General features: G+C 46.7%; 1 protein-coding gene across 6 annotated transcripts in view; it reads left to right on the top strand.

The window, feature by feature from the left end:
- Positions 1–12,395, top strand: part of CECR2 (CECR2 histone acetyl-lysine reader) — a 189,210-nt gene that overhangs the window by 81,538 nt on the left and 95,277 nt on the right. The window lies entirely within an intron of this gene.

Raw genomic sequence — 12,395 nt, forward strand, 5'->3', positions numbered from 1 at the left:
TGGTCAGCACATGTTATAGCGACCTATTGTTCTGCCATTCAGTCTATTTGCATATTAGCCTTTTATTATATAGGATAAATAGCTACCAATCACTTAACTTGAGGTTTAGAGTACTTAATAATAGCTTTGGTTATTTTATGTGGTAAATTATAAGTAGCACAGTATTTATCATTTTAACTATAGTTACGTGTACAGTTAGTTATATGGCATAAATACATTCACACTGCTGTGCAGCCATCTCTGCCATCATCTCCAGAACATATTTATCCTAAATTAAAACTCTGCACCCATCCTATATAATAAAAGCCTAATATGCAAATTGTCCCCTCAACCAGGAGTTCAACCACCCCTCCCCTGGCCTGCCAACCTCCCTTGTTCCCTCCCCCAGGCCGTGCACAAATTTGTTTAAACAATAGCTCCTCATCTCCTTCTGTCCAGTCCCCAACAGCCATCATTCTACTTCTTGCCTTTATGAATTTGACAACTCTGAGAGGAATCCTACCATATTTGACCTTTTGTGTCTGGCTTATGTCACTGAGCATAGTGTCTTCAAGTTTCATGCAATCTGTAGCATGTGTCAAAATTTTCCTTTTTTAAAAAAAATATATTTGTATTGATTTCAGAGAGGAAGGGATAGGTAGAGAGAGAAACATCCTCTCTAATAAAATGGTAATATGCAAATTAACCATCACTCCGCTACATAAGCCACGCCCACCAGCCAAGCCACACCACCAGCCAATCAGGGCGAGTATGCAAATTAACCCCAATCCAAGATGGCTACAGCCACAGAGAGCAAGGTAACAGAGTAAGCCAAGCTTTCTGCCAGCCGTTGCAGGCCTAAGCCTCCACTCAAGCTACAAAGTTTCAATTATAGAAGGTAAACAAATTCAAACAAATGGCGGCAGAATGGAGCTTGAGAGAGCAGGCCAGGGTTGCTGGTGGCAACAGGGGAAGCAAAGCTTTCCGCACACCCTGGCCGGGCTCACCCGCTTAAGGCTACAAAGTTTCAATTGTAGAAGGTGAATTAACTGCCACAGAAGTGGCTGCCGGAGCCCCAGGCTTGGCTCCGCTCCAGGCTACAAAGTTTCAATTGTAGAAGGAAAATAAATTCCAGATACCAGGTCCTCCCCTTGGGTTTCCAGGGGGCGTGGCCGGCCTGCAAACCACCACAGGCCCCTCGCTCAGGCCACCCCACACCCCAAGGGAACCCCCACCCTTATCTGTGACACCCTTCAGGGCAAACCAGCTGGCCCCCAACCGTGCACCAGGCCTCTATCCTATCTAATAAAAGAATAATATACAGATTGATCATCACTGCAACACACAATATAGCTGCCCCCATGTGGTCAAAGATCCTGCCCCCATGTGGACACAAGATGGCCACCATAAGATGGCCAGCAGGAGAGGGCAGTTGGGAGGCACCCGGCCTGCAAGGGAGGGCAGTTGTGAGGGACCAGGCTTGCAAGGGAGGGCAGTTGGAGGTAATCAACCCTGCAGGAGAGGGCAATTAGGGGTGACCAGGCTGGCAGAGGAGGGAAGTTGGGGGCAAACAGGCTGGCAGGAGAGTGGTTAGGGGGTGATCAGGCTGGCAGGCAGAAGCGGTTAGGGGCAATTAGGAAGGCAGGCAGGCAAGCAGTTGGGAGCCAGCAGTCCTGGATTGTGAGAGGGATGTCCGACTGCCCTCAAGGCAGTCGGACATCCCTTGAGGGGTCCCAGATTGGAGAGGGTACAGGCTGGGCTGAGGGACAACCCCCCGCCGTGCATGAATTTCATGCACTGGGCTTCTAGTCAATAATGAGAGAGAATCATTGATTGGCTGCCTTCTGCATGCCCCCCACTAGGGATCGAGCCCACAACTCAGACATGTGCCCTTTGGAGATTGTGAATGTGTGTACAAATATGTTTGAGTCGCTGTATGTTTGAATCAACTTCTTTAGAGTATATAATCAAAGTAGAATTACTGGATAATATTGGGAAATCTATGTTTAATTTTCGGATTCACCACACTGTTTTCCACAGTGACTATGCCATTTTACATTCATATCAGCAATGTACAAGGGTTCTAATTTCTCCACACCTTTGCCAACATGTTATTTTCTGGGTTTTCTTTAAAATGCCATGGGTTTTATTTGGATTTTTATTGCATAATTGTCAGAGCTAGTGCTTAAAATTCTCTTTAAAGGATACCTGAGATGCCTTAGCTGGTTTGTCTTGGTGGATAGAGCATCAGCCTGCGGACTGAAGGGTTCTGGGTTCAATTCCAGTCAAGGGCACATGCCTGGGTTGCAGGCTCGATCCCCAGTAGGGGGCATGCAGGAGGCAGCCAATCAATGATTCTCTCTCATCATTGATGTGTCTCTCTCTCTCACTCCCTCTCCTTTCCTCTCTGAAATCAATAAAAAATAAAATATATATATATATTTTTAAAAAGATACCTGAGACTCAGCAATATTTCTAACATTCCCTAAGTTATCAGGTCATATTTGAATAGAGCATACATAGGAATCAGGAGAGCCAGCCTCCATGATGAGCTGGCAGATGTAGGACTGCCCAGTCAGCCTGCCAAGGAGGGTGGATGATCAAGCACAAGAGCCAAGGGGGCAGGTGAGGACAGTGGAGAAGCAATGCATGTCATGAGCATTCTATCAATGAACAAGTATGCATTGATTATTTCATTTTTTAGAATAACCTTCTGAGATAAATATTCTCAATTTCCAGATAAGAAAACTGAGATTTAGAATAATTAAGTAGCTCCCCCACAGTTATATAGCCAAGTAAATGGAGGCCCTACACTTAACAATTGTCTGACTAGACAGCCTAAACTTTGGACTTTACCAGCTTCCAAGCTCATGGCCTGGAGATAACAGGCAAGAACGTTGGAAAGCCACAGTAGGTCCCCCACTCTTACCTGTGAACTCTCTGGAAAATGAAATGGCTGGTGTCTAAGCCCACCACTCTTGCTTTTCTACCTTTAATGTAACAGCTGTTTGGCCAAATCCAAGTTAGCTCAAATTAAAGAGCCAAATCTACAATAACACTGCTGAACAGTGACCAGCAGCCTAGGTTCTCACTGCAGCAGCTGAGTTTTCCAGGAATGGATCCTGTGTGGACAACCTATGTCCCTGCATCTTGTTGCCACAGCTCTCTGAAGTCCCACTTTTTCTCCCCTCCTACTTAAGACCTCTGCTCATGGAATAACCTCCCTTTCCCACCAACTGCTCCAAATGAAACCTCCCTTTTTCACCATTTGCTCCAACTCCTTAGAATCTTCCAGCCAGCTGCCCCATTGGCTCTGCTACCTGTCTGTTACACAGTCTCTGTCCATGAATCATCACTCTTGGAAAAGCAGGTTTAAAGGAGAATCTTCAGATCAGGTTTGACCTCTTTTTTCCCCTCCTTCTTGAAGAAGACCCTTTTATGTTTTTTGTAATACTGGTTTGGTGGTGATGAACTTCTTTAGCTTTTTCTTCTCTGTGAAGCTCTTTATTTGTCCTTTGAATTTAATTCCAAATGATAGCTTTGCTGGGTAGAGTGATCTTGTTTTTAGATCCTTGCTTTTTATAACTTTGAATATTTTGTGCCTATCCCTACTGTCCTACCAAACATCTGTTGAGAAATCTTCTGACATTTTTATGGGAGCTCACTTGTAGGTACTAACTGCTTTTTTCTTGCTGCTTCTAAGTTTCTCTCTTTGTCTTTAACCTTTGCCATTTTAATTTTGTTGTTCCTTGGTGTGGGTCTCTTGGTGAGTGCATCTTGTTTGGGACTTTCTGCTGCTCCTGCTCTTGAATGACTATTTCCTTAATAAAGTTAGGGCAGGTGTTTTTGTTATTGTTGTTTCTTTGTTTTTTCAAATATGTGTTCAATTTCTTGTTCTTTTTCTTCTTCTTCCAGCTCCCCCATGATGGGAATGTTGCAGTGCTTTAAGTTGTCCCAGTGGTTCCTTACACTATGCTCATATTTTTTGCTATTTTGATTGTGTATTTATTGCTTCCTTATCTTCCAAATCGCTGATTTGATCCTTTCCCGTACTCTACTATTGATACCTATAATATATTCTTCATTTCAGTTCGTGTATTTTTCATTTTCACTGGTTCTTTGTATTTTCTATCTACTTTTTTTTTTTTCTATCTCACTGTTGAAGTTCTCACTAAGTTCCTCTACTCTTCCCCAAAGGTCATTGAGCAACCTTAAAATCAGTGTTTTGAATTCTGTATCTGGTAAATTGTTTCACACCATATTGTTTAGTTCTTTTTCTGGAGTTTTGTTCTGTTCTTTCCTTTGGACATTTTTCTTTCTCTTCTCATTTTGGCTGCCTCTCTGTTTGTTTCTATGTATTAGGTAGAGCTGCTGTGTCTCCCTGGTTTGCTGTAGAGTAGCCTTATGTAGTAGGTATCTTGCAGTGTCCAGTGGCACAGCCTTCTCAATTACCCAAGCTCCCAAGCTGGGCACTCCAGGTGCTCCTCCCCACCCCCTGTGTGGGTTGTGTACACCCTCCTGTTGTAGTTGAACCTTCCTTGCTGTTGTCACTTCTTGGACATGGAAGTCTATTCTTTCACCAGGTATAAGGGAAGCTTTCTGTCATTATTTCTTCAAATAGATTTTCAATATCTTGCACGCTCTCTTCTTCTGGCACCCCCATAATGTGAATGTTGGTACGTTTGAAGATGTCCCCGAGGCTCCTTACACTATCTTCATATTTTTGGGTTCTTTTTTTTCTTTTTGCTCTTCTGATTGGGTGTTTTCTGCTTCCTCATATTCTCCAAATCGTTTTTTGATTCGATTCCTCTACTCTACTGTTGAATCCCTATAACTTATTCTTTATTTCAATTAGTGCATGCTTAATTTCTGACTTTTTTATGTCTTTGAAATTCTTGCTAAGATCCTTGAAAGTCTCACTAAGTCCCTTGAAGCTCTCATTAATATCCTTGAGCAACCTTATAACCATTGTTTTGAACTTTGTATCTATTAGTTTGTTTGTTTCCATTTTATTTAGGTGGGTTTTTTTTTGGGGGGGGGGGGACGGGAGATTTCTTCACTTGCGTCATGTTTGTCTCCACATTTTGGATGCTTCCCTGTGTTTGTTTCTATGTATTAGGTATAGTGGCTATGTTTCCTGGAATTGGTAGAATGGCCTTGTGTAGTAGGGCCCAGTGGATTAGCCTCCCCAGTCACATGAACTGGGCACTCTAGATGTGCCCCTGTGTGGGCTATGTAGCACAGTTTTGTTGTCGTTGAGCCTTGATTGTTGTTGGTGTCACTGGGAGGAGTTGACATCCAGGCCAGTGGCTGTGAGGACCAGTTGCAACTGCAATGGAAGAGCTGCTGTGCAAGAGACACCCCAATGGAGCAGGACTTGCTTCTGTTGGACTTTGGTGTTCACTATGTCTGCCCCTTGAGTGTGTCACTCGTGGGTATGTGGAGTTATAATCTGGTATGGTGTGAAGCTGTCCACTGGGTGCACTGGCTCTGGGGCCTCCAGAGAGGTGCAAAGTCAGCCACTGCCTGGGGCCACCAGGGAGGAGCTACAAAGCCATCTGCAGATGGCTACTACTTGTGTTGGGATTGGAAGTGCCCTTACGACTCCAAGCTGTGGATCAAGGCAGGCTGCTGCTAGTGCCAGGTCTAGCTGATGCCAGCTTATGCTTGTTTGAGAGATATTAGGAAAGTTTGAAGCCTGAGCCAGGACAGGCCATTCATATGGAAAGCCACTGCAAACAGCTTGGATTGGGCTGCAAGTTGGATGGGGCAGGGGTATCAGGGAATTGCCTGGGTGGAATGAACAATGTAAACCAGGCTTATGGAAACTCAGATATGGCTACTAGTCAGTTCTGTGATGTGGGCAGTCTTAGCATAGGAACACTGATCCCTCGGATCACTTCCTATCTTGAAGAAAGCTGCCCCCAAGTTCTTGCTCTGATGCCAGACAATCCAGTTCCTTCCTATATTTCCCTCCATTACCCCAATCTGATGTCCCAGCACTGGAGTTCAAAGGGAGCAAGTCCATGTTGAGTTCATGAATAGGCACTTTAAGAGGAACTGCCTGGGTCTCCAGCAACCTCTGTCACTCAGCCACAATCTCCGCTGGTATTTGCAGCCCGAAGTTATGGGGAATTCTCTTCCCAACTCTGAATTTGGGCTGGGGGTCTGGTGTGCGTCTGGGACCCCCTGCTCCTCATGGAAGGCCTCCGACGCCGAGATATCCATCCTGCTACATGTGGGTGCTGGCCCATCTCAGTTAGTGCCTCCACCCCTCCTACCAGTTTCAGTGTGTTTTCTTCTTTATTTAATTTGTAGTTGTAGCACTTCCATTCAGCCAGCTTTCAGGCGGTTCTGAATGGTAGTTGTTTTGTATTTTAGTTGTAATTTTGAAGTGGTTGTGGGAGGCCGTGAGTACAGGTGTTTACCTACACCACCATCTTGGTTCCCTAAAGTAACCCTTTCTTCAAATAGGTTTTCAATATATTTTCAATATCTAAAGCAAATTCTTGAGAAGCATATCACCCTTTTAGCTTTTGTAAGTAGTCTCTGTGAAGGGTCACATGTATTATATCAGTAACAACTTAGTTTATGATATTCAGGTATTTACCTAGGGGTACATTAGTTTACAGATAACAAAGTTTCCCCAAATAAACCAGAACAAACCTCTACCACTATGTCCCAATCTCTTTATAATCTCCATGTTTCATGTAAATCACCGACTCTTTCACTCCAAGTTGATAGTCAAAATCCCATGCCTTGCCAAGAGCTGTTCCTTAGATGCTCTTCTTAGAAGAGGTATGCACCCCGGTCACCCCTCGACTCTGCTTGCTCATTTCTCTTTTCTAATTCAGAGGGGGAAAAGGGGAATAACTTTTCTCTTCCACAGTATACTTCATCAAACCACAAATTATGCCCTAGCAATACAATTTTATATTTGCCTCATTTATTTAAAATTTTTTTCAGTATGGATCCATAAATGTTTATATTGTTTTATACTACCACTAGAGGCCCGGTGCACGAAATTCGCACAAGGGGGTATGTGTCCCTCAGCCCAGCCTGCACCCTCTCCAATCTGGGACTTCTTGAGGGATGTCCGACTGCCCGTTTAGGCCTGATCCTGCACCCTCTTTAGGCCTGGTAGGATCGGGCCTAAACGGGCGGTCGGACATCCCTCTCACAATCCAGGACTGCTGGCTCCCAACTGCTCGCCTGCCTGCCTTCCTGATTGCCCCTAACCACTTCTGCCTGCCAGCCTGATCACCACCTAACCACTCCCCTGCCAGCCTGATTGCCCCTAACTGCCCTCCCCTGCTGTCCTGATCGCCCACAACTGCCCTCCCTTGCAGGCCTGGTCCCTCACAACTGCCCTCCCCTGCTGGCCATCTTGTGGTGGCCATCTTGTGTGTTGGAGTGATGGTCAATTTGCATATTACTCTTTTATTAGATAGGATAGAGGCCTGGTGCACAGGTGGAGGCCGGCTGGTTTGCCCTGAAGGGTGGCCTGGGCGAGGGGCCTGTGGTGGTTTGCAGGCTGGCCACGCGCGCCCCCCCCCCCCCCCCCCGGCGACCCAAGCGGAGGCCCTGGGATCTGGGATTTATTTATCTTCTGTAATTGAAACTTTGTAGCCTTGAGCGGAGCCAAGCCTCCTGCTTGCTCCATGGCCGCAGCCATTTTTGTTGGGATTTATTTATCTTCTATAATTGAAACTTTGTAGCGGAGGCCAAGGCAGGCCAGGGCTGCGGGAGCTTGGCTTCCTCCATCACCGGGGGTAACCCAAGCCTCCTGCTCTCTCCAGCTCCATGGCTGCCGCCATTTTTGTTGGGATTTATTTATCTTCTATAATTGAAATTTTGTAGCCTTGATTGGAGGCCTGGGCCTGCCAGGGTGTGCGGAAAGCTTGGCTTCCTCCATTGCTGGGGAAACCCAAGCCTCCTGCTCGCTCCGTGGCCACAGCCATCTTGTTTGGGTTAATTTGCATACTCGTTCCTGATTGGCTGGTGTGCGTGGCTTGTGGGTGTAGCGGAGTGATGATTAATTTGCATATTACTCTTTTATTAGATAGGATAATTAATATGTGTGTTAATTTTGTTAATAAAATTATTCCAGTTTTGGCCATTGGGAGTTCTTTGAGTTGGCTCTGGGGTGGTTTTCTTTTGTTTTGTGTTTTGTTTTTTTGTTTGTTGTTTTTTAGCACTTTCTTACTTTCACACAGTAAAAGATGCTCCAGGCTCATCTTGTATATTTGCTGCCCCAGCCCTGCAATCAGCCATTTCTCCAAGGAGCTCTGTTTCCTTACTCCATGGGTTATTCTAGCCTCCTCCCTCGACTTTTCTGTAAACTCCTACTCCAGTTGTGAGAAAAGTGGCTGTTCAGTTGAAGTATACATGCATACTATATAGCAGTATAAGAAATATTAAGCCATATCCTGCGAAAATGACCCCCCCCCCCACGTCCCCCGTGGTGTTCAGGTTCAGGGTTCGGGCTCTGGAGGAGGCCGCACACAAATGAAAGAGACTAGACAAGAAAATATTAATTTGGAAATTGCGGGCCAGGCGGAAGCCCAAGAGAGGACTCCGGTCTGGCCTTGCCATCCTTTTTATTCAGGTCTGGGGTACACCCATAGCCCTTAGGCAGGCAATTCCAATAATAGCTCGATGATAGCCCATCAGCAAGGATTTCCATAAGACTAAAAGGTGGAAGTTGCTTCAGCTACCATTGTCTCGACTAAACAGTGGGTACATAGCTCTGACCTTTCAGAGCTCAAGGTTGACCAGCCTTCCAGGTTCCTTGTCCACACCTCTCTGCTAGTGAAGGCAATGGGCAGCTTCCAACAATATCCTCCTAGGAAACAACTTTGTCAACAAGAGTACAGTTCTTCTGTACAGTGTCTTTTGCCTTTTAACCCATTGTATGCCATCAGCATCTGTAGACACAAGCGGCAGACTTTTCCTACATGCCATGCGTGTCTAAAAAAACCCTATCTAATAATAGAGTAATATGCAAATTAACCATCACTCCGTCACAAAATGGTGGCGCCCATAGACACAAGATGGCGGCGCCCAGTCTTCTCAGGCCCGCCAGAGACCCCCAGTCCCAGGGAGAGCTGCCGATGAGAGCCGGCCGTGCGGCCCAGGCTGTAGGCCTGGGAGGTGGCTGCGCCCCACAACAATCTGCTACTAGCCTCCGCCGGTGCATCCCTGGCGCGATCTGCTCCCAGCCACAGCCCTGGCAGTCCACCTGGGAGGCTCCTGCACCCCCCCAATCCCCCTCCCGGGATCGGCTTCCAGCCCCGGCCTGTGGGCCTGCGAGGCGGCTACGCCCTCCGGCTGGATCGGCTCCCAGCAGTGACCCAGATCATTGGCCTCTCGGCTGGGAGGCGCCTGCACCCCTCTCAGCACGTTCTGCTCCCAGCCATGGCCAGGGCTGTAGGCCTGTCAGCTGGGAGGTGCCCATGCCCCTCTCAGAGCGTTTTGCTTCCAGCCAAGGCCAGGGCTGTGGTGCGATCCTCTCCCAGCTGTAGCCCGGGCCTTAGGCCTGTTGGCTGGGAGGCGCCTGCGCCCCTCTCAGCGCGTTTTGCTTCCAGCCGAGGCCATGGCTGTGGGCCTGGGAGGCAGCTGCACCTCCTAGGCGCAATCCACTCCCAGCTGTGGCCAGGGCTGTAGGCCTGTTGGCTGGGAGGCAGCTGCACCCCTCTCCACATGCTCCAATTTCAGCATCCGCCAGGGCCAAGGCTGGTCACCTGGGAGGTGCCTGCGCCCCTCTCAGCGCGATCCGTTCCCGCGATCCGCTCCCAGCTGTGGCCCTGGCCATAGGCCTGTCGGCTGGGAGATGCCTGCGCCCCTCTCAGCGTGTTCGGCTTCCAGCTGTGGCCAGGGCTGTAGGTGCGCCTCTCCCAAGCGATCCGCTCCCAGCCATGACCCGGCCTTAGGCCTGTTGGCTGGGAGGCATCTGCGCCCCTCTAGGCACATTCCGCTTTCAGCCGCTGCCAGCTTCTTCCCAACCTGCAAAACTCCAGCTTGATTCCCCTATAAACGGAAGAGAATAGGACAGGACGTTCCCAGGAAATGGTGACAACATGTTGCATGTGTGGACTGTGCTGGAGCTGTGTCCACGGCACTGTGGGAACACTGAGGAAGGAGCAAGCAGATCTGGCTGCAAGGATGGGGAGAGGGCCACAGAGACTTGGCCAACCCTCAAAGGGCCCAGTAGAACTTTCATAGGTAGAGAGGATTGAGATTATTAAGAGGAGAAAGGCATCTTGGAAGGAGTATTTCTAGCAGAAGGGAAAAAATGGGCCAAAAGTTTGTGGGAAAATGGATAAGTACAGTGTTAGTAGACCTCTATGTGAAAAAGCCTTCCATCTTGACACCTACATTACTTAACAAACTTGGCTCCAATTGACTTTGCCCTTTCAAAATAATTTTTGGAGGGAAAGATGGACAGTTGATTACATGTCTATTTATAAAAGAAAAGGAAACTTTTAGAAAATATGAAAAAGTGTGAAATCACCTATAAACCTTCTACTTATTCAAATATATGCCCAACAACCACATGATATCACCTTTTCAAGGTCTCATGAAATTCCTGTTTAAGGAGTTTATTTTATGACACCTTTAGTTTGGGTTTACATTTTTACTGGTTTGTCAAGACCACAGCAGGTACACTGTCCAATATGTTAAAGAAAAAACCCTATCTAATAAAGAGGGAATATGCAGGGGAGGGCATTTGGGGGTGACCGGGCTGTTAGGGGAGGGCAGTTGGGAATGATCGGGCAGGCAGGGGAACAGTTAGGCGTCAATAAGGCTGGCAGGGGAGTGGTTAGGGGCAATCAGGCAGTCAGGCAAGCAGTTGGGAGCCAGCAGTCCTGAATTATGAAAGGGATGTCTGACTGCCTGTTTAGGCCCGATCCCACAGGGATCGGGCCTAAACAGGCAGTCCGATATCTCCCAAGGGGTCCCAGATTGGAGAGGGTGCAGGTTGGGCTGAGGGACACACCTCCCCCCAGTGCACGAATTTCGTGCACTGGGCCTCTAGTATATATATATTTTTTTCCCTAGGCAGTGGCTTATCTTGCACCTCCTGGGAGACCCTAGAGCCAGTGCACCCAGTGGACAGCTTCAGACCATACCAGATTACAACTCTACACATCCACAAGCAACATACTAAAGGGGCAGACTCGGTGAGCACCAAAGCCTCACTGAAACAAGTCCTGTTCCATAAGGGTGCTTCTGCACAGCAGCTGTGCCATTGTAGATGCAGCTGGTCCTCACACCCAATTGGCCTGGAACTCATTTCCTCCTAGTGATGCCAACAGCAATCAAGTCTCAACTACAAGACTGTGCACACAAATCACACAAGGGCACACGTAGTGTCCCGCTCAGGTGACTAGAGAAACTGAGCCACTGAGTCCTACAGGAGGACGCCTAATACACAAGGCTACCCTACCAATTCCAGGAGACATAGCAGTTCTATTTAATACATAGAAACAAACAGGGAAGCAGCCAAAATGTGGAGACAAAAAAAGAAAACATGTTACAAATGAAAGAAATTGAAGCAAGCAAACTACTGGATACAGAGTTCAAAACAATGATTTTAAGGTTACTCAATGATCTTAATGAGAGCATCGAGGGAATTAGTCAGACTTTCAAGGATCTTAGAATGTCAAAGACATGAAAAAGGACCAGTCAGAAATTAAGCATATACTAACTGAAATAAAAAATAATTTACAGGGATCCACCAGCAGAGTAGGGGCTTCCAAGAATCAAATCAACAATTTGGAATATGAGGAAGCAAAAGAACACCCAATCAGAAGAGCAAAAAGAATAAAAAAATATGAAGATAGTGTAAGGAGCCTCTGGGACGACTTCAAACATACCAACATTCACATTATGGGGTGCCAGAAGGAGCAGAGAGATAGCAAGATATTGAAAACCTATTTGAAGAAATAATGACAGAAAGCTTTCCCTACCTGGTGAAAGAAATAGACTTACCTGGTACATGTCCAGGAATCAGAGAGAGAGTCCCAACTGAGGAACCCAAAGAGGCCCACACCAAGATACATCATAATTAAAATGCCAAGGTTTAAAGACAAAGAGAGAATCTTAAAAGCAGCAAGAGAAAAGCAGTTAGTGCCTACAAGGGAGCACCCATATGACTGTCAGCTGATTTCTCTACAGAAACTTTGCAGGCTAGAAGGGAGTGGCAAGAAATATATAAAGTGATGAATAGCAAGAACCTACAACCAAGATTACTCTACCCAGCAAAGCTATCATTCAGAATTGAAGGTCAGATAAAGAGCTTCACAGATAAGAAAAAGCTAAAGGTGTTCATCACCACCAAACCAGTGTTCTATGAAATTCTGAAAGGTATTCTTTAAGAAGAGGAAGAAGAAGAAAAAGGTAAAAATTATGAA

Source organism: Cnephaeus nilssonii (genome assembly GCF_951640355.1).
Source record: "Cnephaeus nilssonii genome assembly, chromosome: 6".
Lineage (NCBI taxonomy): Eukaryota > Metazoa > Chordata > Mammalia > Chiroptera > Vespertilionidae > Cnephaeus > Cnephaeus nilssonii.